This window comes from Balaenoptera physalus (genome assembly GCF_965194825.1).
Source record: "Balaenoptera physalus genome assembly, chromosome: 8".
In the NCBI taxonomy this organism is placed as follows: domain Eukaryota; kingdom Metazoa; phylum Chordata; class Mammalia; order Artiodactyla; family Balaenopteridae; genus Balaenoptera; species Balaenoptera physalus.
The window spans coordinates 76,258,275-76,283,233 of NC_138887.1; the positions used below are offsets into that span (position 1 = coordinate 76,258,275).

General features: G+C 40.3%; 1 protein-coding gene across 17 annotated transcripts in view; it reads right to left on the reverse strand.

The window, feature by feature from the left end:
* TRIL (TLR4 interactor with leucine rich repeats) overlaps positions 1-24,959 on the reverse strand; it is a 137,481-nt gene that overhangs the window by 16,307 nt on the left and 96,215 nt on the right. For 6 of the 17 annotated variants that reach the window (XM_082471802.1, XM_082471799.1, XM_082471797.1 and 3 more), the window contains 2 exons: positions 18,034-20,165; positions 17,096-17,315 (listed from right to left, as the gene is read on the reverse strand). The exons of 1 other annotated variant lie outside the window; for it this stretch is intronic. The gene's annotated coding sequence lies outside the window, so the exon portion shown is untranslated. Of the gene's footprint in view, positions 1-8,521; positions 8,946-15,506; positions 16,754-17,095; positions 17,316-18,033; positions 20,166-24,959 lie in introns of those variants that run through there. 10 more of the 17 variants (XM_082471814.1, XM_082471798.1, XM_082471801.1 and 7 more) reach the window with 10 other exon arrangements.

Consider the following 24,959-nt stretch of genomic DNA (forward strand, 5'->3'; position numbering starts at 1 on the left):
CTCTCCCACTGCCTCTTCCATCCAACTTCCCAACTGAGGCCACGAGTCTAACGCATTCACAATGGGTTGGCCACATGACTTTGGGATCAGCAGATTTTAACAGTCAAGAAATACAGCCAGTGTCAATTCATGTTTAAGTTGTGTCTGTGAACCAAGAGTCACATGCTGGCTAGTCTGACAGTCAAATCCTGGTGTTCTTTGTTTGACCTCCAGAGAAGTCCTAAGGACAGGCTTAGCCCAGTATGCATGCACTCTTATAAACATTAACCCCCGCCTTCCTCTTCTTCCTGCCTTCCTTCCTCTTCCTTATTCTTTTATTATTTTTCTAGTCATGCTCCTCTTTTTCTTACACTCAGTCTGATCCATCAGCATGGCCAGAATCCAGCCATCCTTTATCACCAATTTTACTGTTGCAGTTCTGTCCCAGCTACCAGCATCTCTTATCTGGATTAGTGCAGTGCTCTTCTAACTGGCAGCCACAGGGAGCGTTTGAAAATGGAAGTCAGACTGTATTCCTCTACTACTTAAAACCCTGCAAGGACTTCTCCACTCATTCAGAGCAAAAGCCAAATACCTTACTGTCAAGTTCTATAAAGATCCCACCTGACCTCACCCTGTTCATTCTGAGTTCATCTCTTACCATTTTCCTTCCCCACTCACACCTCTCCAGCTCCATTAATATCTTTGAGGTTCCTCAAACATCCTCTCACTATCCACCAGAGAGCCTTTTCACACACTGTTCATTCCCTCTATCCAAAATATTCTTCCCCCAGATGTCAGCCTAGCTCCCTTTCTCATCTGTCTCCCTCTCAGTAAAGCCTTTCTATCCTACAAAAACTTATATCACTCTCACTCTTCCTTCTCATCTGCCTTGCCCAGACTATACTTTCTATATAATTTACTTCCATTTAACATTTATATTTAGTTATTTTTTTTTTATTGTCAGTCTCCCCCAAGTAGAATGTAAGCTCCACAAGAGAAAGGGCATTTTCAATTTTCTTCACCCTTGCAACCCAAGATCTAGAACAGTGGATACACAATGGGCACACAGTAAACATCTGCAAGATGGGGATCTGTTATTTCCTTTCTGCCTTCTCCTTTATTATCAGAATGCTCCAACCCATCCACCTGGTTCTGTGGCCACAGCAGTCCGATTTTAAAACCAAGTACCAGGGCATGTCATCTGACACCTAGCCTGACCTTGGGACAGGATATTTGAAATTGGGACAGAAACAACAGTTTGGGGTATGGGGCGATGATTGCTGTTCTAATGGCAATCCCATCTGTTACATTTGCATTAGGACCACTCAGTACACTCATGGTTCCCAAGAGAGGCTTTGTAATACCCATTCCACACTCATTTGCAATTTTAAAGCCATTACTATTGGTTAAAAAAATTGTTATGATCCCACATTTATAGTTTGAGGATAGACGACTCTAATCTCTACCCTTCCTTTCATCCCTGTGTGTCCCTGGGGCTTCATAATGTCCTTTTATCTCACACTTGCTATTGTGGTTGATTATTGGTTGGTTACTGGATCACATTTTAATTTTGCATTCCATATTTTCTTATCCAAGAAAAATAGTTTTTTAGCAAGACAACCTACCTTGTGGTTTGGGACCTAAGTATCTTCATTATGAGATCATAAAATTCTGGAGCACAATGGGCCCCCTTTTTAAAGTAATTGAAAGCAAGACATTTTGTGAGACCTGTTCCCATGGCAGTAACATCAACTTTAGCAGAACAAGCATGAAAATTTCAGCTGCAAAAGAGAAAAAAATACTGATTTTAAAAATATAAAGACAGCTAGAGTCTGGGTTTAGATTTGCCCACTTCAGAAGCTACTTCCTTTTAGCAACTGTAGATGATTTTTCAAAATGGCTGAAAGGATGGATAAATGATAACATCTGAAAAATAGTCTTTTAGCTGGTAAACCTAGCAAAACTATTACTGTTATCATTGTTATTGTTGTTATTGAAAATGGTTATATTTACACCTGAGACTAACACAATATTGTAAATCAACTATACCCCAATAAAAATTTTTAAAAAAGAAAATGGTGATATTTAAACCTGAAAATCAAGTCATAAAACTTTTAGTAACCACTAAGTTTCATCTTATATGTTGTCAGATACTGTGTCTCTGCTCACATCATATTTCCTTATACCAACTGGAGGCTGAACTGCAGCAATTATCAGTAATCTTCCATCAATTTCTTGAAACCAGTATTACTACAACATAGATGCAATGGGCTATAAAAAGTTCTCCCATAAGTCACTTGCACTTTCTCAGAAAGAGATCTGCCTACATGTTCCCTTAAATGAACGAAAAAAAGGAAGATCCTACATTCACAATACATTCTAATTCCTCAATACTCTTACAGCAAGAAAATTGTTCTGAGTAAACATGATTGCTTGTATTGCATTTACACAGGATAAGTCCTTGATCTACTAATATTATATTCAAGTTACCTTAAATGGAGCGCTCTCTATTTAAATTAGCTCGCTGACTTTGACCTTCATCAGCTCATCCCTTAGTCAGAGGGGATTTGCTTAAAGAAAGAAAAACCCCGTCAAGTATGCTTGAGTGAAGGTGAATTTCTTAGGATGTATGAGGTAGGTCATGGAGCCCAACTAGGTATGGTGGCAACTATGACAATGACTCCGGAAAGTCATTAAATAGCTAATCTCTCCGGTTTGTCTTGGCCTCTGATGCCAGATGTTTTCTCATCCTGCTCCATGTCTGCTTCTCTTTCTCTCTTTCTCTCTCTCTTTCTCTCTCTGCAAAGTGGTTTGTATACTCAATTGCTTCTCTGTGGGCCCATCGTTTCTGCTCCAAAATAACAGCCTCAGCCTCCAGCATATCTATGGTCTTTTAGTTCTAACACCCAACACCAACTCAGTTTCTGTCTTTCTGTTACAATTTCTCAGGAGAAAGAATCCGATTGACAATCTGGGGTCAGGTTTTTATCCCTGGTACAATCAACTGTGTCTAGGGAAGCAGGGTTACTTGGAATTATAGCTCCTACTTCTGGGCGCAGAGCAGGATTTCCAAAAAGGGAGTGAGGAGAAAATGACTGCTAAGAGAAATAGTTGTTATTTCTAAAACCACTTCATAGAAACACTTAAAACATACCAAGAGAAAAAAGTGCAGTGAGGAGACAGCATAAAGCTGGGCATAGAGCAGATGTTAACAAACGTTTGTTGAATGAATGAATGGCTAATAAATTCTTATGTTACTGGAAGCTTGGAACTGAAACAAATTGAATATTCATTAAACATTAAAAACTAATTTTACAAAGCAAAGAAATTTTCTGGATATTACGGCTCAGCTTGTAAGGCTATAATATCCAAAATATAAAAATTAACCATCAACAAGAGTGAGAAAGATTTTGCTTGTCATGTTTAATAACTTCCTACTCTCTTGCTTTAAACTGACTGATTACACTTACAGTTTCCAAGAAAGATCATTGCTATATTTTTCTCATATTCTCCATAAGTGATTCCAGTGTGTTTGTGTTTGTAAAGATGTTGGCATAATGTCTCCAGGATGAGGTCAGGAAACACTCTTGTCCCAAAACTCCCTCCAGGTACTATAGTAACTTTCTAAAGAAGGCTTTGTGACAAGGAAATAGGGCAGCTCTTAGCAACAAGCCTCCAAGAAAGCAATGAGAACTGCTACCAAGAAGGCTAGAAGGCTATACATATGTATATGTATAACTGATTCACTTTGTTATAAAGCAGAGACTAACACACCATTGTAAAGCAGTTATACTCCAATAAAGATGTTAAAAAAAAAAAAAAGGCTAGAATAAATGAACATAACAGCCTAGACAGAGTAAGAATGAATAGTTCTTCATTTTCATTCTAAATTGTCTACTGATTTCCTACATGACCTTAAACCAACACAGCTGTCTTCTCCTTACTTGTATCCTTTGTCAGTATAAATACACAGAGTGAAGTGGGAATTATTTCTGTGGTGGCTACATAAGGAACTCTGCCCAATACTGCTACCATACCCTTTTCTGGAAATTTCTCTTCCCCTTACTCCATCCACCTGCCTCTGGCAGGAGATGGATGGCCCAGCCCTCTGGCCATAGCTTCGCAGCCTAATACTCTGCCCCTGGCTCCCAACGAACAATGACTGGATATAGGGACAGGGACCTAGAGAGTCAGCCTCTCTCTGGTAGCTGAATCTAAAAGATGTAAACTTGGGAGCTACCAGGAGCTAAGTTCCTGCCCGGTAAGGGAACTAGTCTGTAGCAAGAGAGAGAAATAAAGCCAAAACAGCAGAAGCAGAAGCAAGAGGCAGAAAGAGAACTCTGGTGATGGTCATTTCCTGTTGTCGTAGTCCTTAACGGCTCACTGTAACCATGTCCCTCCCCATCGCATGGTTTTACCATAAAATAGCCCAAGGTCCTTTGGATAAATCTCTCCTTTCACTTAAGCTAGGTGAGTTTCTTGGAGGCAAGAGAGGTCTAGTAACTGCTCTCTCCCCAACGCTGCCATGGGAAACCACTTGAAGGGCTTCTCCAGCCCTTTAAGACTCTGCCGCACCAACACAGGAAAGGAAATGCAACATTCCCAGCCGTCGCAAGCAGACGCAGCTTATTCTCACTCCACACACCAGGGCGTTGCCACACTTGAACATGTGTTTGAAGTGGCTCCCTACACCTACAAGCCGCAGGTACCGAAGCATATCCACACCATCTATTTCACAGATAACATGTCAAGTTTAAGTTCTTCTTCTTAAGGAATGTTTGCAAAACTAGCATTATACTTGCCGAGGATGGAATTGTTTTCAATATTTTGTTGAATGGATAAAGAACGCTAATGTCCTTCATTCTCTATGGGTCCTTATAGGCACAGTAAAATAAACATGTAAGTAATACTTTTCACTACAAGTAACAGACAACTCAACTTCCACTGGCTTAAACAAATAGGGATTTATTTTTCTGACGTAATAGGAAATCTGAAGATAGGGCTCTTGGCATTAATCTGGAAACTGAATGAGGTCAGCACCAGCAGCTCTGCAGTACTCCTGGCCTCTCTCTGATACCTCTCTCACTTCTTAGTCACAAGATGGCTGCTGAAGCTCTAGAGCACATCCCCACTCCAGGGAGAAAGGATTGGGGGAGGATCAGTACCAGACACATTCGTTTTTGTTCTCTTTTACTTGGAAAACAAAACCTGTCCCTGAACTACTCCTATCCCTGGTCAACCCAGTTGTGTATCATTGACCAGAACTAGGTCATTTAGCCTCTCTTAGCTTTCAAAGAGGCTGCAACAGTGGGGAACCAGATCATCATGCTTGCTTGGACCCAAGCTTCCCAACTAGTGCCCTGTGTTGAATAAGGCCTATGGGTTACAGTTAAGCCACATAAAACTGATACCCTCATTTCTTGGTATAGCAGAAGCCTGCTGGCTGGTTGTCTTTGGCTATTAGCATGGTCTTCCAGAACTCCTTGCAGGGTGGGCTGAGAAGGGTGGTGTCCAACGACACGCTCTGTTGTACCTTAAGGGGGTGAGCACAGGGAGTAGTATCTGGTACTTGCTGACAACAGGTGAGCACGGCTGCAGAGGTGCTGCCCCCCCGGGCATGTACTGGAGAAGCCAGCTGCAGAGTCTACAATGGTGCACAGGGACGAGAGGCCTGGGGCTGCTGGAGGAGTTTCTAAGGGACAAGGGGTTTCTAACAGACACCTATATCAGGCATCTAAGGAGGAGTTTGCATAGCCCAAGGTGTGGTCATTAGGGGTTGGGGATCGATCAGGGAGGTCAAATAGGGGCTTCTGGTAGGCCCCACTCTGGTTGGCTACCCCCAATCTTAGCCTTTACCTCTATCAGGAACTTCTGTCCCTGGGCAACTGATGTACCATTTTAGTAACATCCAACCTACCAGCAGGTAGGACTACCAGACTACACATTCTGAAGATTAGAACTTCATCATGATCTTTAGATACTTGATATGAAAAGTTTTACTGGATTTGAAATACATTCACATTATCACATAAAATTTTAATACTTGTCAAAGAAACATTAGACTTGAGAAAAAACCTTTTCAACTCCTACAATTTTGAATGGTTGTAAACATGGTTCTGATTTTTTTTTTAGTCACCAATTTTGTGTGAGCAAAAATTGTGATGACGATCAAGGACTTGAAGAGAAAATTCTGGAAGAGAAATGGCAGAATGTTTAACCATTTCAAGCCTAAAATCTGATCTTTAAATTTTAGGTTTGTGGAAACACGATTGAGTTTCTTATTTTAAAAAATTAGGAAATATCTTATTTGGAAATATCATCCAAATTTACCAATTTGTCTCTTTCTAAATATTTGTATTTCATTTTTCTTACCATAATTATATAATATGAAAAGAATATAATAGATTTGTTTTTCTCCAAGCCCCATATTGATGCCTACAAATTCCCTCCAGGTTAGCACAGCATATTGTGAAAATTTAATCATTTTCTATGTGGCGAGTCATGAAAAAATGTTTGGAAGCACTGGGTGAGATCGTCTACCATCCATCCCCAGAGGTGGGCACGCCACCATCCCAAACACACTGAGGTCCTTTTCACAAAGAAGACTGGGTGAAAGAATGGCAGCTGGGCAGCCTGACAGCATCTGCCACAATGGGTTATAAGTTTCCATTGTATTGAATTCAGAGCATTGAGTAGCTGTGTATGCTTATTTCCTTAGCTCTCATTTAAAGGTAAGCTAAGACTTGGCCCCTTGTACAAAGCAATTAAATGAAGTAGATCTGTGCATAGCTCTTTCCTCCAGGTATGTCTCGGAGTATGGTCCAATTACCTTAATAGCAACATTACAAAATAACTCCATTTTGAATAGACTGTTTTTCCAGCCATAAGCCAAGCTTTCTGACTGAACTGGGATGGCTACACTGTTTCTTATTCCTTTGCCATCTTCCAGCCTCTGAGAACAAAGAGTTTCAAGAGAACAATGTCTTGTGCAAAGCCATTTTGTCTGCATCTCATGGGGGGTGCTGAGTCTGCCTTGATCACCTTAAATCTTGTATCCACGGCTCTCCCCTACCCTCACTTTTCTACCTTTTTCTACTTTTCAAACGAATCTTATTCAGTACGCAAAACCCATGAGTCAGTACGAAGGACTTGAAGTCAGCATTTCCAGGCCTGAATGCTGGCTCTGTCATTGGCTGTTTTACCTGGCAAATTAACCTCTCAAGGCCTCAGTTACTGCATCTGTAAAATCAGGACAACAATATATATCTCATGAGGTGTCCATGAGACATTGCATGAAGACCAGCATAGCAATTAGGAAATGGAAGCCTTCAGACTAAGAAACTTGAACTCCCCCTGGGCTAGCTACAAAACAATCACTGAATATGTTGACTGTAGAAAAAGTTTATGAAAGTTGCAAATCCCATGGAAGTAGCCAGATCTATTTTGCCTAATATGGATACTGAAAACCGGAGAGTTGGGAGGATTCTGAAAAGATCAAGAGGAAGAATCCTGATTCTTACAAGGCCATTGTCATTATACCAGCAATGGGTCCTTACTTGCTGGTTCGCTGCTCAGTAGAACACACTCTTTCAGTCTTCCCCTAACGTCATTCCCCTTCCATCCAAGTTTTTCTCCTGGGTTATAACCAAACTGAGAACGTAGACTGGTATCCCATCAGTACTTCAAACAAATAAGGTGCTCAATAAAAATGTACTAAACCGTCCTGATGTCTGGATACACATCAGGCATTGAAAAGGATTGAAACTGTGCAAATGAAGAAAGCTGGCATGTCATGTGAAAAGAATTATCAGATATCATCCATTTTTTAGGCTGGGGGCTACTGGTGATTCCAAGACAGCCATGGGGTTCACCACCTGCTTTGTCTTGTTTCACCTCTGTGGTCCAGATTCAAGGGGAAGTTTCAGAAAACTAGAGTTGACTTCAAAACCCAGAATAATAAGATTCATTTGAAAAATGAAGTCCGACTAACAATTTAGCACGATAAAATGGTGCAGGTCTTAGAGAGAGAGAGTTGAAAAATAGCGAAGGGGAGCATTTGTTAAGCCATCTCAAGATACAAAGTAGGCAGTTATCAGGATCACTTAAACAAAGGGAGAGAAAGATAACTCTGCTGGCTTAGTATGTGGCAGCAGTTATGCAAGCCAACTAAACATTTGACGGCAGGGCTGTAAGGTAAGAGGATAAATCAGAAGAAAGTAATGTGATGCTTTAAGGCTTCACCTGAAATGAAGGGAGGCACTGCATGACTGCACTGATGCATCCCGTGATCAGGGACCAGCCACATTGGAATCACCTGGGAGCTGGTTAGAAATGCAGAATGTCAGCCCTCACCCCAGACCTAATGAACCAGAATCTTCATTTTGATAAGAACCTCAGGTCTTTGACAGGCAGTTAGAGTTTGAAAAGCATTCCTTTAGGTAGACCTATTCCATCTGGTGGCCTTGATTTGGAGACCTTGGTCATGAAAGAAAGTAACAGGAAAGGAACTAAAGGGTCTCAGAAGACCACATATACTCACTGGTGCTGATACAGGTTTCATTCACTGGTAAACACACAGCCTCCACTGCTTATTTCCAATTCAGCTTTCTTCTGTTCCTTTTCTGCCCTCCACTCCAACACTTGCCTCAGACTTTCCTTTCATACAATAACACCATTTAGTTCTAACTTAGGCCTCCAATCTACATCAAGGGGAAATATTATCAATCAATATTGATTGCTGACTTTAAATTTTTTGTAAAGCAGAAACTCATTCTGCTGATAAACAAAGCTCACAAGATGTTCAACAGTTGATTAGCCCTGTTCTTGGGAATAGAATCCAACATTTAAGGTTATAGCACTCTACCACTTTCTTTTTTACTTTTAAAATATTTATTTATTTATTTATAATTGAAGGGACTTCCCTGGTGGCCCAATGGTAAAGAATCTGCTTTACAATGCAGGGGAGTCAGCTCTACCCACCACCAGAGCCTCCCATCAAGCCTCTTAGATAGCCTCAACCACCAGAGGGCAGGCAACAGAAGCAAGAAAAACTACAATCCTGCAGCCTGAGGACCAAAAACCACAGTTACAGAAAGATAGAGAAGATGAAAAGGCAGAGGGCTATGTACCAGATGAAGGAACAAGAAAAAACCCCAGAAAAACAACTAAATGAAGTGGAGATAGGCAACCTTCCAGAGAAAGAATTCAGAATAATGATAGTGAAGATGATCCAGGACCTCGGAATAAGAATGGAGGCAAAGATTGAGAAGATGCAAGAAATGATTAACAAAGACCTAGAAGAATTAAAGAACAAACAATCAGAGATGACCAATACAATAACTGAAATGAAAACTACACTAGAAGGAATCAATAGCAGAATAACTGAGGCAGAAGAACGGATAAGTGACCTGGAAGACAGAATGGTGGAATTCACTGCTGCGGAACACACTAAAGAAAAAAGAATGAAAAGAAATGAAGACAGCCTAAGAGACCTCTGGGACAACATTAAACGCAACAACATTCGCATTATAGGGGTCCCAGAAGGAGAAGAGAGAGAGAAAGGACCAGAGAAAATATTTGAAGAGATTATAGTCGAAAACTTCCCTAACATGGGAAAGGAAATAGCCACCCAAGTCCAGGAAGCGCAGAGAGTCCCATACAGAATAAACCCAAGGAGAAACACGCCGAGACACATAGTAATCAAAGTGGCAAAAATTAAAGACAAAGAAAAATTATTGAAAGCAGCAAGGGAAAAACGACAAATAACATACAAGGGAACTCCCATAAGGTTAACAGCTGATTTCTCAGCAGAAACTCTGCAAGCCAGAAGGGAGTGGCATGATATACTTAAAGTGATGAAAGGGAAGAACCTACAACCAAGATTACTCTACCCGGCAAGGATCTCATTTAGATTTGATGGAGAAATCAAAAGCTTTACAGACAAACAAAAGCTAAGAGAATTCAGCACCACCAAACCAGCTCTACAACAAATGCTAAAGGAACTTCTCTAAGTGGGAAACACAAGAGAAGAAAAGGACCTACAAAAACAAACCCAAAACAATTAAGAAAATGGTCATAGGAACATACATATCGATAATTACCTTAAACGTGAATGGATTAAACGCCCCAACCAAAAGACATAGACTGGCTGAATGGATACAAAAACAAGACCCATATATATGCTGTCTACAAGAGACCCACTTTAGACCTAGGGACACATACAGACTGAAAGTGAGGGGATGGAAAAAGATATTCCATGCAAATGGAAATCAAAAGAAAGCTGGAGTAGCAATACTCATATCAGATAAAATAGACTTTAAAATAAAGAATGTTACAAGAGACAAGGAAGGACACTACATAATGATCCAGGGATCAATCCAAGAAGAAGATATAACAATTATAAATATATATGCACCCAACATAGGAGCACCTCAATACATAAGGCAACTGCTAACAGCTATAAAAGAGGAAATCGACAGTAACACAATAATAGTGGGGGACTTTAACACTTCACTTACACCAATGGACAGATCATCCAAAATGAAAATAAATAAGGAAACAGAAGCTTTAAATGACACAATAGACCAGATAGATTTAATTGATATATATAGGACATTCCATCCAAAAACAGCAGATTACACGTTCTTCTCAAGTGCGCACGGAACATTCTCCAGGATAGATCACATCTTGGGTCACAAATCAAGCCTCAGTAAATTTAAGAAAATTGAAATCATACCAAGCATCTTTTCTGACCACAACGCTATGAGATTAGAAATGAATTACAGGAAAAAAAACGTAAAAAAGACAAACACATGGAAGCTAAACAATACGTTACTAAATAACCAAGAGATCACTGAAGAAATCAAAGAGGAAATAAAAAAATACCTAGAGACAAATGACAATGAAAACACGACGACCCAAAACCTATGGGATGCAGCAAAAGCGGTTCTAAGAGGGAAGTTTATAGCTATACAAGCCTACCTAAAGAAACAAGAAAAATCTCAAGTAAACAATCTAACCTTACACCTAAAGAAACTAGAGAAAGAAGAACAAACAAAACCCAAAGTTAGCAGAAGGAAAGAAATCATAAAGATCAGAGCAGAAATAAATGAAATAGAAACAAAGAAAACAATAGCAAAGATCAATAAAACTAAAAGTTGGTTCTTTGAGAAGATAAACAAAATTGATAAGCCATTAGCCAGACTCATCAAGAAAAAGAGGGAGAGGACTCAAATCAATAAAATTAGAAATGAAAAAGGAGAAGTTACAACAGACGCCGCAGAAATACAAAACATCCTAAGAGACTACTATAAGCAACTCTGTGCCAATAAAATGGACAACCTGGAAGAAATGGACAAATTCTTAGAAAGGTATAACCTTCCAAGACTGAATCAGGAAGAAACAGAAAATATGAACAGACCAATCACAAGTGATGAAATTGAAACTGTGATTAAAAATCTTCCAACAAACAAAAGTCCAGGACCAGATGGCTTCACAGGTGAATTCTATCAAACATTTAGAGAAGAGCTAACACACATCCTTCTCAAACTCTTCCAAAAAATTGCAGAGGAAGGAACACTCCCAAACTCATTCTATGAGGCCACCATCACCCTGATACCAAAACCAGACAAAGACACTACAAAAAAAGAAAATTACAGACCAATATCACTGATGAATATAGATACAATGCAGGGGACACAGGTTTGATCCCTGGTCAGGGAACTAAGATCCCATATGCTGTGGGGCAACTAAGCCCGCGTGCCGCAACTACTGAGCTGGCGTGCCTCAACTGGAGAGCCTGAACGCCACAACTACCGAGCCCATGCACCCTGGCAACTGCGCGCCACAACTAGAGAGAGAAAGCCCACGTGCCACAACTAGAGAGAAGCCCACGTGCCACAACAAAAGATCCTGCATGCCTCAACGAAGATCCTGCATGCAGCAACTAAGACCCAATGCAGATGAAATAAATAAATAAAATAAACATATAAACAGTAAACATAATTGAAATATGTTTGAATTATAACATTGTATAAATTTAAGGTATACACCATGTTAATTTGGAACGATTATATATGATAATATGATTGCCATTGTGGTGGTTGTTAGCTCCGCTGTCACATCACATTTCTTTTTTGTGGTGGGAATAATTAAGATCTAGTCTCTTAGCAAGTTTGATGATTATGCTACAGTATTGTTGTCTCTAATCACTACACTGTGCATTAGATCTGTGGGATTTTTTTATCTACTAGTTGTAAGTTTGTACCCTTAAACCACGTCTCTCCTTTTCTCCACCCCCCCGCCAGTCCATGGTAACCATCATTTTACTCTGTCTTTACGAGTCTGATTTATTTAGATTTCACCTATAAGTGACATCATATGGAATTTGCCTTTCTCTCCTTGATTTATCTCACTGTGCATAATGTCCTCAAGGTCTATCCATGTTGCCACAAATACTCTACCACTTACTCTACACAAATGCACTTGTAAAAAATCTACTTTCTAGTAGAAGTCAGATAGTTTTCTGATTAATAGGAAATCGGGACAGATTTCATTATTTTGAATTAATCAGTTACCATGACAGAAAAGCCTCCATTGAGTTCATCGCATCGTTCAGAGCTACTAAGAGATCTTAGAAAACACCAAATTCAGTTGTTCTCAAAGTGTGGTCCTGGCACCAGCCCAGAAACATCACCTGGGAACCTGTAAGAAACACAAAGTCTCAGACCCCACCTTAGACTTCTTAAACCAGAAACTCTGGGAGTGAGGTCCAGTAATCTGTGTCTTTAAAAGCCCTCCAGGTGATTCTGACGCCCACTCAAATTTTTAAATTACCGGTATAATTTAAGAACAGATAAATCCGTCAGAAAGACAGATCAGGCCAAAGGAACCAAGGAGCTTTCATAGAAAAAAACTAAAACATACTCACAGCAAGTATTTCCAACTAGGATCATGACTCTCATCCTCAGAGCCAGCTTAGTCAAAGGCAAAACACGAGGGATTCCATTGTTTAAAGAGTCAAGTAGAAATACCTGTTTCCTAGGGTGATTTTAATTGGTGGCAAACATTCAAATATTCATTTATACGGGGGTGTTTTTCAAAGAAGACACTGTTTCATAATCAGCTAGCAGCCTAGAAAAGATCGAAAGGGATCCTGGCAATTTCGCTGGTGGTGTTGCTTCTCTGCTTTTAAGGTTTATAAAAACTCTGCTCCTGGGTCACATCATTTTACTCTTGTTAACTTACACTTTCAGATTACAAAACACTTAATAATCGGAGTGGCTCTTCTGTATCCTATAGTGCATTCAGGCTTTTCGGCTAATGGATAAATTTCCACCCCCCTTTTCGAGTGTTCACTTATCATAAGAAGCATTTCAACTCCATTTTGGTATGCAAACAGCCCGATCCTGCAATTAGTGCATGCTCAGTTCTCCCAAATCAGGGGCAGCTTAGACACAGGTCAGGACTACATGATTTTTATGTTCAGGAGTTGATTACACTAGCTAAGGGAGAGGCACTTAAGTAAAGTGCACTATGCTTTAGTAGCTGTCTTTACGGTACAGGGAAAACCAACATCTTAATACCTGCAGTCTTTTTATCAAGTTAATCAAATTTTAATATCAGAATGTGTATTAAAATTAGGTCACTTAGTACAGGCTAAGAGCCTTCTTCCTCCCTCCTTGTCTGTTCTGCAGGCCACACAATGCCATGTTATGAAAACTGCCCTTTAAACCTGATAAAATATTTAAGACATGTGTCCTGATAGTGTTATGTAAGCAAATACCAAGAAAAGTCCAACCATTAGTGAACCTGATCAGGCCAGTCTCCAAGGACTGAGAAAACAATCCAGCGATGGCTGCAGAGCTGACCTGCACAGAGAGATTCCAAGGTGTAGACGCCTACAAGCTCAGAGACCAAACACCCCAGATCCTTCTTGAAAAGCGATTCTCTACTTTGTCTCTTGTTACTTTAATTAGGTTCAAGCAGTGCCGAACCTCAATAACTTTACTTAAGAAAGATTAAATATTTGTGCCTATAGCATTGAAATCATAGGAAAAAACAAAGAACGGGTGATCTTGAATGATGGGCAAAGATTATATATATATATATATATATATATATATATATACAAGTCACACCAAATGAAATTTGAGGATTGGAGGATCAGATAATTTTCTGAGACCTTTTTCCCACTGGTGAACTTTCTCCTTGATTCAGCACCCTGGATTCACAGATCGCTTTTAGAAGGACAACTCCCAAGTCTATAACATAGAAACCTAATTACTGTCATGATTTCTCGACCCCAGTTCCCAGTGCCATTGGGGCTCCATAGCTGTCTTAGTCCATTGTGTCCCAGTCCCCACTCAGTGCCTGCAGGCGCTCAATAACAATTTGCCTTGTGCATTAATAAATGGATACATGGATATGCAAAGTGGTTCCTTTTTCTCCTTCCCCATCCCAAGCCAGCCTGGTGCCACAGAACCCCTGTACCTATTTTGTACACCTTCACCATCATCTGTAACCCTCAGTTCTAATTATTTGGCAAACCCTGGCTACTTTGCCTTCATAATAAAACTCGAATCTACCTCCTCTTCACCATGCCCACGTCTTTCCTGTAGACCGCATTGTTTCTGAGCTGGGTCACTGCAATCCCCTGCTAACCGGCCTCCCTGCTTCCATTCATGTCCTTGCATTGCCCCAACTGCCAACCCACTTCCTTTTTAAAGCACAGATTGCCTCTCCCTCCCTCCTCCTTCTCTCCCGCTCCCCCTCCCTCCTGCATGCAGATACACGCACACACACACACACACACACTCACTCACACACACACTCCTGCCCCAACTCATACATCTTCAGTGGCTCTTCACTGTGAAACAAGCCAAGTCCAGATTTAGTAACTTGATGCATCGATAGGATTCCACAGTATCACTTCAGACTACCCTCTCCTTCTATCTTCCCACATCCTCTATATCCTCCTCCCAACCCCACACTCTGCCCCCACCACCCCAGTGATGCCTTTCCCCACACAAGGCCTGAACCTTCTCCTGGATGACTGTTCCTCAGGAGTCCTTCCCTGACCCCTCCACCCCGAGTGAGCCTGCCCAGCTCACTCAACCTCTGAGCCCCTGCCGCTACCCATTCTTCCACAAAGCTTTTCCAAGATATTGCCAACTAAAATGCATCTATCCCTCTACCCTTCTCTCACAGTGCTTTAATCTTATTTTTATCATAGCACAATGTGCTTCATATCAATATTTATATGTGTTGTCTCTCCCACTAGACGATGGTATCTACTGGATCAGTGTTGTATTTTACTCATTTCTATAATCCCATATGGCTTGGCACTCAGTTTACTTAGCACTGAGAAAGAGCTCAGAAGAGCTTGAATATATGCCACGACTTCTATAATAGTGTCAGAGATATACACATTCTCTGTCTCCTGCTCCCTCTCTCTCTCTCTCTTTCACACACACACACACACACACACACACATAATTGGCCCCAACCCAAAATAAAAATTTTACCTAAGGACTCTGATATCCACATACAAGAATATTTTGTCCAGTGATGTCCAGCCTAAGGCCTTCATTTTTCTCATGTGACCTCCTCAGGCAATTAGTGAGATCATCAGTCATATGAAGAAGAACATGTAACTTGCAAGCCCCCTTAAAAGCACATGTAGATGGAAACACACAGCACAGCTCCCGGCCATTTCTCTGGTGATGGGCATTAACTCTGCGTTGGGAGAGCCATTCCAGGAGTCCAGCAGAGCTCTCTACTCCCACTCCACACAGATGTGCTCCTTCAGACCGTCAAACTGGGCTCCCTGGTTTGCATTCTACGCTAATAGTGCTTTCATCCCTTTGATTCAGTGAGTCACTTTCTCCCAAATCAGCCATTTTCTGATTCTGACCCAATAGTTAACTCAGTCTAACAATCTTTGCCAGATAAGCACGTGAATTGTTGTGAAGTTGGGAGGAAATTCCTAAGTCTCCACTTGGGTTAGACCCTCTCGTGATCCCACAGACGTGGCTGCAGGGTACTGCTTAGAGCAGACTGACAACTTGCCCTTGTGATCTGGGTATCCCAATCTGTTTACCAACTAGCAAGCACAAACATTTGTCTACATTTTCCTCAATTTAGCAAATACACTCTTCATTCTAGACACTGGGCAAACCTCAAAGGTGATAAACTGCAGAAATGGATTAAAACATCCCCAAAATTACATTAAAATCCTCTGAGTAAACATGACATTCAATCTAAAGGGAAGAAACAGACACTGGAGACCTGAGTATGGAATTTAAAAATTACTAAACCTAAGACCAAAAATATTTGTTTTCATATTTTTCCTACTCCTATTTTTGAGGTGGAGAAAATTATTTTTCTTCCAGATCATTTCCTCTGTAGAGCTTGTGCTTGGCACCCAGAGCAGCTCTAATCCTTTGACTGGTAAGAGCTGTTGAAGAGAATGTGTCTAATTAAATCCTATATTCTAGAAATAAATAGGCTAGTTAGCTGCTATTTGCAGTTCTTCAACTTCTCTCATCAGTGGTGTTAGCAGTTGAGGAAGGTGTGGACTTGGTTAACCCCAGATTCCAAGGAGGAAGAAGTCTTCCTGGCCTTGTCCTCAGGTTTTTCTTTTACTGGTTCTTTAGTGAACCTACAAGGCCAAGTTCCTGGAATCAGGGTGACATTTATTCATTTATTAAGTCAATCAACATAATTCAACTGAGCTAAAATTAAAATAATAAACACTCAGTTAAAAATCATAGAAATAGGGGCTTCCCTGGTGGCGCAGTGGTTGAGAATCTGCCTGCCAATGCAGGGGACACGGGTTCGAGCCCTGGTCTGGGAAGATCCCACATGCCGCGGAGCAACTAGGCCTGTGAGCCACAACTACTGAGCCTGCGCGTCTGGAGCCTGTGCTCCGCAACAAGAGAGGCCGCGATAGTGAGAGGCCCGCGCACCGCGATGAAGAGTGGCCCCCACTCGCCCCAGCTAGAGAAAGCCCTTGCACAGAAACGAAGACCCAACACAGCCAAAAATAAATAAATAAATAAATTGATTAATTAATTAAAAAAAATCATAGAAATAAATAAAATACAGCTCTTGCCTCAATTCACAGACCATCAATGAGGATGGGCAGGTAGCAGGAGAACAGGCTGACAGGTGATATAACAGAGGTGAGCCCAGCGCTGGAGCCCTGGAAGAGGCATGACAATCTGCCTGGTGTGCTTCACAGAGGAGGGGATGCTTGAGAAGGGGTGACCTGCATGGAGATTCCCAATGGGCACGGATTCCAAAGCAGCAGGATTTATGACAGAAGTTCAACCCTGGATATCGGAATGGAAAATGAAGACTTTATAGGTTATGTCTTAACAACAACAAAACTTTCTCAAGCATAGCCTTTAGACTTTTATTTTTCACTGCGACAGATTATAGTTTCTAAAAGTGACAACAGTATCTCCCATCCCACATACCCCTCTGCAACATGATCTTGGCCATCTCCCGTTAAAAGGGGGAATCTGTATCCATACTCCTTGAACGTGAATAAGCCCTGGGACTGCTTTCACCAGTAGAATTGCATTGAAGTAACACTGAGGTTGCCCCAGGCATAGGCCTTCACTGGCTTGGCTTCTTTCACTTCTTACCTCTTGAAAGCCAGCCCCCATGTAAGACGTGTGCCTCCCCAGGAGCCCACTGTGCTGTGAAAAGGCCAAGGCACATCCACATAGAGAGGCCCTGGAGTATGAGATGCCATAGGAAGAGAAGAGAGAGATTGAGAGAGAGAGAGAGAGAAGAAGAAGGAGGAGGAGGAGGAGGAGGAGGAGGAGAGAAGCCCAGGGTTCCAGCCACGTGAATGAAGATGCCGTCTTGGTAAAGATCATCCAGCCTGAGCAGTCCCAGCTGACTTCATGCAGATCAGAGGTGAACTGCCCAACCAATGCTTTCCAGAATGCCCGACCCACAAAACTGTGAGCAAAATAAAATGGTTGGTTTAAGCCACTAGGTTTGGGGATAGTTTTTTTGTGTGTGCAGTGAAGCACTTACTGAAATACAGAGCTTCTAAGGTAGGTACAGGATGCTTAGGGAAACAGAATCCTAACATGACGTAGGTTGTCATCTTGTTATCCCATAAATATCGAGATGAAAGAGAAACCCAAGTCCCTTTGTGTTCTCTGCTGTTTCGTGTGTACTTCCATTCCACTTCTGGGACTGATCTTCTCCCTTTATGTAGGTCAAAGGCAAACAGTACAGCAATTCATAATATTCCTAATGCGTAAAAGATCTTTTGTGGAAGCTACCTGGGTGTTGTCTTCCCTGTGCCCAGCCTCCAAGTAAAGGAGCTGTTTAAGTGTTAGCCTGTCAAATAATGGAGAAAACACTTTCCAACCATTTTTCATCTTTGCTATAAATTCTAAAGGTATACGCGCACACAGATTAATAAAGACTTGGGTATTCATCATTCATGTGACCCCAGAGGCATGATTACCTGCTTTGAAGGCTTTTAAAATCTCCCAGCGAATACTGTAATACTTCACTGCACTGTAGGGAAAGAGTCACTCAAGTTTTTACGCATGGTTAATATGAAAGAGGGAGAAAAATCAGCTAAGGGCATCGAGTTTTACATTAAGCGGGGACTAGTTTAGTCTTAGAAATAGCAGAGTAGGTTAGAATCACTTGCTACGTGACTGTAAGTCCACACCTCCCACCAAACACTGAGGTGCCCCATAGAGCTTTCCAAAATGAAATGAACTCACCCAATACATTAGGAAGGCGGGAAAACAGACTGAATAGCTCAGCCTTCTGTCTTCTTTTCCTGCCCTCATCCAGCCCCAGCCCCAGCTTTCAGTCCTGGATTCATGGACTCTGATTTCACTCCACTTGGAAATTAGCAAATGGCAACACTGACCAAAAAACTTGTCATCAGGCAGGACCTTTGTGAAATGACTCTCTAATTAGCCATTTCATATTTCTGTTATTTCTTTTGCGATTCATGTGAAAAATATGTTCCACGGATGCCAGCCCACTAGGACGCGAGGAGCCCTTGTCACTCAGCAGTAATTCAGTGAAATAATAAATAACCGCGTCGGCAGCCCTGCCGCCCACATCAGCTCTTCCCCATACGCTCCCAGGCCAGGGGGCCGGGCTCCCCACACCAGTCTCCATGCTCTCCGCGGGGCACGAGTGGTCGCCACAAATAAGGAGGGGATCTTGTCCTCCCAGGAGCCTGCTCTTGGTATGTCTCCTGTGTCCGAGGTCACCCAAGGACTCGTGTAAAAAGCTGTCTTCTCTGATGCCCTGTTATCACAAGCAGCATATCTCTTGAGTGAAATTTCAGGAATGGAGGTTCCTAAGGGAAAGACGCCATTTCATCCACTAAAGCCAGATCAGCTGGAACTGGGAGACAACGGCTTACACCTGCAGAACAGCTTAGACCAGGACCTTGTGTTCTGTCAGCTTCCAGGTGGGATCCCCTCGCAGGCTCTCACCAAGATTTCAGCCAGGCCCTCACCCTACCCTGGCCCATATTCGTCCTCCCTGAGCATGTCAGGAAAGAAAGAGTAACTTCCCCTCAGAGGCTCACCCTTCCTCATCTGTGTTAGAAAAACAGTAGGGAACTATCAAAATATGACAGAGAAAGATGTTATTCAGACAACCCTGGGCTACAGTCACAATGCTCATGATGGCAAGCCAAATGTGGCCTGACATACCAGGCAGTATGTCAGTGGAGATGATGGAGAGAGAAAGCAGCGAGGCAGAGAGAACTCAGCCTCCTGCCTCACCCCACAGAAGGCTGGATTCTCATTTAGGGCCAAGGGTTTTAATCCAGCCTGTCGCTGGATGTCAAAGAAATAAGAAAATTCCATAGAAGCATTAGAATTTATGTTCACTCAGGGACACTCAGAAACACTCCTATTCTTTTTAGAACCTTCTGTACACAATGAACAGAGTTCTGATGAGAGATTCTCACTTCCCTTATTTTTTGTACCCTTATTGGCACACCATCCCCAGGGACTGGGTCTTGGACGCCTTTTACTTCATAGATTTCTAGATAATGTCAATCTTCTGATCTAGCAGCCATAGGTGAATGACAAGGGAGACCACCACTGAAAAATCACATCTCCTGTGACAGGAAATGAGCAGAAAGGGTAGAGCAGTTCTGTTATTCTTCCAAGGTCCTGTAGGATGAGATAAAGAATAAAGGCAGTTAGTGAAATGTTCTAGCCATTCATTTTTCTTTTTGCTCTCTTGATTTTTTAAGCAATCATTGTGTGATTTGGACATCCTCAAAAACATTAATTCTTTTGAAAACTCCCTTATATCCATCACGTATCATTTCTAAGTAAACAATAGGTTTTTCTTCTCTTAAACTTCGTCAGTGCTGCCTGCATAAAAGGTAATTGATTTTAGAAATAGATTTTTTTCTTATAGTAATCTGAGGTTTCGCTGAAATCTCAAATTGTCAGCATTTTCTTTTTTTTTTTAAATTTTATTTATTTATTTATTTATGGCTGTGTTGGGTCTTCGTTTCTGTGCGAGGGCTTTTTCTCTAGTTGCGGCAGGTGGGGGCCACTCTTCATCGCGGTGCGCGGGCCTCTCACTATCGCGGCCTCTCTTGTTGCGGAGCACAGGCTCCAGACGCGCAGGCTCAGCAATTGTGGCTCACAGGCCTAGTCGCTCCGCGGCATGGAATCTTCCCAGACCAGGGCTCGAACCCATGTCCCCTGCATTGGCAGGCAGACTCTCAACCACTGTGCCACCAGGGAAGCCCCTGTCAGCATTTTCCGATCATTTGGTGTAAGTTTGCTTAGTGCTATGTTTTCTGTACAGGTAGATTGTCTTAATCCAAGACTCATGAGGAATGCAAAAAGAACCCATGTGTTCCATGATTTCTTTTCTCGACACTCCAAACATTAAAGAAATTGAATTTACTTTAGAACTATACACCTTTGGAAGAAGATCCTTGGAACAATCTAGGAAAACAGAACAATGATGTGGCCACAAATGGCCTCTTGATTGTTTGCATGGAGATTTTTAAACTGGTCCTTTCTGGGGAGAGATGAGGCACATCTCATCTTTAAAAGTCACTGTTTTAAAATTGCATTTCATACCAAAAAAAAAAAAAACCCTGAAAGCAACATAAATGGCTAACTTTGGAAAGTCAGTTGAATTAATTTTGATATATTTGTATGGTGTAATGCTCGAAAGCTTTTTAAAATGGCGATGACTTCTGTATTTATCCATAGCAAAAGACGCTCATGATACATTAAGTGAAAAAGTAGATTAGACTGTATAATGCATATTTTGGTTTTTTTAAAGGTGCATGTAGATCCACAGAAAAATATCTGGACAAACATATGTCAAAATAGTGTATGTGTCAAAATGGAACAGTGCTTATGCCTGAGTTTTGGGTGGAATTATGAGGGATATTTATTTTCTTCTTTACACTTTTATTTATGGTGTGACTTTATTTTAATTCAGGATATCTATTACTTTGTACTAAAAATAATGAGATTTTCAATTAAAATATTTTTCCTTAAAATGTGGATTCTTAGCACATTTCTAAACTGTGTTATCTCATTCTATCATTCAACACTGAAGATTCTGGGATGGCTAGGAAGGTGTCTGCTTTCAAAGACACTTTTACGGGGGAAGACAGTGCAAAAAAATCTAGAGGTGATAAAGAGATATTCAAGATATAAGGCTGGCAATAAAGAATGAATAGACCACATATCCAGGGTGTTTTTAAATTCTCAACCTAAACAGTTTTTGGAAATGTTATAGAAACACTTTATTAATTCAAATCTCATAAATTCAGAATTTGTAAAAAGTCTTTAGGAGCTGAATGGAAGTTATCTTTGGAAAGTTATTTATTAAGAAAGACCTATTAAACAACAAGTAATTCTTTAACTTTCATAAAAGAGCCACTTGGATTGTGTCTTCTAGGGGACAAACCGCATCCTTCTTAATTCTTATGTAAGCCCACTCTGTGCAGTGCAAGACATCATAGGTGCTCGACAAAAGGGTTGTTATTATTATTATTACATTTCATATTACTTTACTCTAATGCACTTACAGTTCATTCCTTACATGCAAATAAGGCTATTTCTTACAAATGGAAGTTATCAATAGTCATTCTGTCGAATTCACTTGGAAGTAACACTGTGAAAAAGGTTCCTTTTATACTGAAAAGTACTGATAATACAACTGCATTCTAGTCAGGCTTTGAACTAAATTTCTTCTGCTGATTAACCTACAAGATTAACAGGTTATATAACTTCAGATTTAATTAACAAAATTTAAACTGTAGTAGAACGTCAAACGAATAGTAATCAAATACATTTCATCTGAAAATTGAGATTCTTTTACATATTTTGCTTCTCTTGACTGCTTACTGTTTGATTAGATTATACTAACATTTTCTTTTCATCCTAATCAAATCAAATAATTCTAATAAGAAATGTCACTTTCCTGCAAGGTATTCTTATGGTGTAACATTCTTTTCATGCACAGCATTGTAATTGGTGTTGTTTGCTGCTCATGGAATTACATTAATTATATAGAGGTATCAAATTTGCAAATAAAGAACGTTGGGATGCAACAAAGAATAAGATGTTATTCACAATTTCATTGTCAGCCAACAGTGATGATATTCAAAGAGAAAGAAAAGTTGTGTGTGTGTGTATCATGCACACAGTATAAGCCATAGAACAGAAACATTACATCTAAACAATAATGAAACAGAATAGTCTTCTATAACTGTGACCAATTTGGAAAAAGAAAGGAGGGATTCACTTCGTTAAATAATATCCTTCTTTAAATTACTGTGAATAAGATAGTAGAAAAGAACATGTAATACTCTTATCCCAAAGCAGAGGCTTTCTGCCTCCCCAGTTCTTTTTCTTCCTTTCCCCCCTGTTGCTCTGTCTTCTTTGCCCCCCTTCCCATCTCACATGCACACACACACACACACACACACACACACACACACAGCATTAAGTAGCTAGGAATTTACCAAAACATAGCAATACTAAAAAAAAAAAAAAAAATTGAAGATATTTATGCACTCAACTCTAAGAATAGTCTGAAATGATGTACCAGAAAAGTCTAGATTCAGACCTCTGGCCATGGCACGTGGGGTTTTTGCAGGTTTCATTGTGTGAAGTCAGAGGTCTGTCATCTATGAAACACTAACACTGACTTGCTACTTAGAAAATAGCCAGTGGTATAACTATTCCCATCTTGATTCCAGATTTAGACAAACAACTGAAGAGAAATGCAGTCCTTCTTGAATTGGAGAATCATAAATGGGACAGGGGCACCAAAAATGCCCCTTCAAACCTGAGTCTTATTTCATTTCTATTTTTGTTGTTAACAAATGAAGTCCAAATTGCTATTTAAATATCAAAGGAAGATTAATCCAAAAATTCTGATAATTGAACCTATTTTACATTTTAATTTTGTTTAAAAGTATGAATATTTTCTTTCTTTTGTTTCTTTTATTTATTTAAAAAATTTTAGCATCATCAAGTCAAGGAATTCCAGCATAAACTCTCATCTTCCCCAAACGTTTCATTATAAAACACCCTTTCTTTGTATTTGAGTTCATTTTTTTTTTTTTTTTTTTTGGGATGGGGGAAGAAAGGGCGAGATTCTGACATAAGAGAATGGCAGTGCTTCCCAGATGCTTTCTGCCACGCTTTAGGGCAGCTTACTTTAAAATGTACGTGGGAGAGGTTTCTAGACTCTGCCTTTCCACACCTAATAACTCACCCTTCAAGACTTCATGCCCGTACTTATCAGGGTTGGGAACGATTTTTTTTATTATTATTTAAAAGTCTTCCTTGCAGTTACTTCCTCTGAAACAGACCACCTCTTTCATTAGGAATATTTATGGGAAATAATATATTTGTACAGTTGAAAGCATCACCTGTTTTGCTAAGTCAATTCGTGTCTGAATGCAAATAGACTGTTAGAGGGTTTACTCAACAACATTTGCTAATGGAAAGTACTAATCAAAACTTTTCTACAGCAGTAAATTTTTATATTTTTTAACCACTGGATTCCAATTAAATGTATTCAATAGAGCAAGCTTTGATTAAAAAAAATTTTTTTAAGAGATTATGTATACAGCACTGTGGAAAACAAGGCAGGCTAGGTATGCAGGCACTTGTACATTCTTAATAGAAGTTTTACCTGAAGGTAAAACCCAATAAAGTGTACCCTATAATGTGCTGTGGACTCTATGTTGATTTACCTGAGTTACCCTGTCAGCAGAAATCAACTTTACCAGGTACACACTATGCTTATATATTTAGTGCATATAAAAGTGCATATAAAAGATCCTTTTTTTCTTTTTATAAAGAAGTACTGAATTTCATTAGGGCATATTTTTTTTTCTTTAAAAAGTTCTTTGTTAACCATGGGATATACTGATTGCAAATAAAGGAAGTTATGGCACTGTGCTGATGTTTTTAAAGGGAGGGAAAATCCTTAATGTGAGCCTACAATTTCAACGAAAAAAAAAGCATAAATACAAGGTTTGGCCTTACTCGAATATATATTAGCAACATCTTTCAAAGAATCTCCTTGATTTCACTGATATATAAATATTTTCCTAAATGACTCAAAAAGATGTTATTTTTTTTTAATTGAAGTCTGTGAGGAGAGGTCTGGGAATAGATGGCTGAAAATCATTTGGGTTTTGCGGGGGGGGGGGTGGAATCCCAATTTTTTTTTTTCTCATCTGAGGATATTTAAACACAACATCTTTGCACATTTCCTGTAAAAATTTCACAGACCTTTCATATATAGGATTCTTACCCCTATATTTAAGTTTCAGGATTAGCTGCAGTCTTAAAAAAATATTTAATTCTCTTTGCTCTGCGACATGGCTTAATGAATCTAGGTTGAGTTTCTTTAGGAAACATAAGAAGCTTCTTGACAACTGAGAAGTCTCCCAGACACTCATT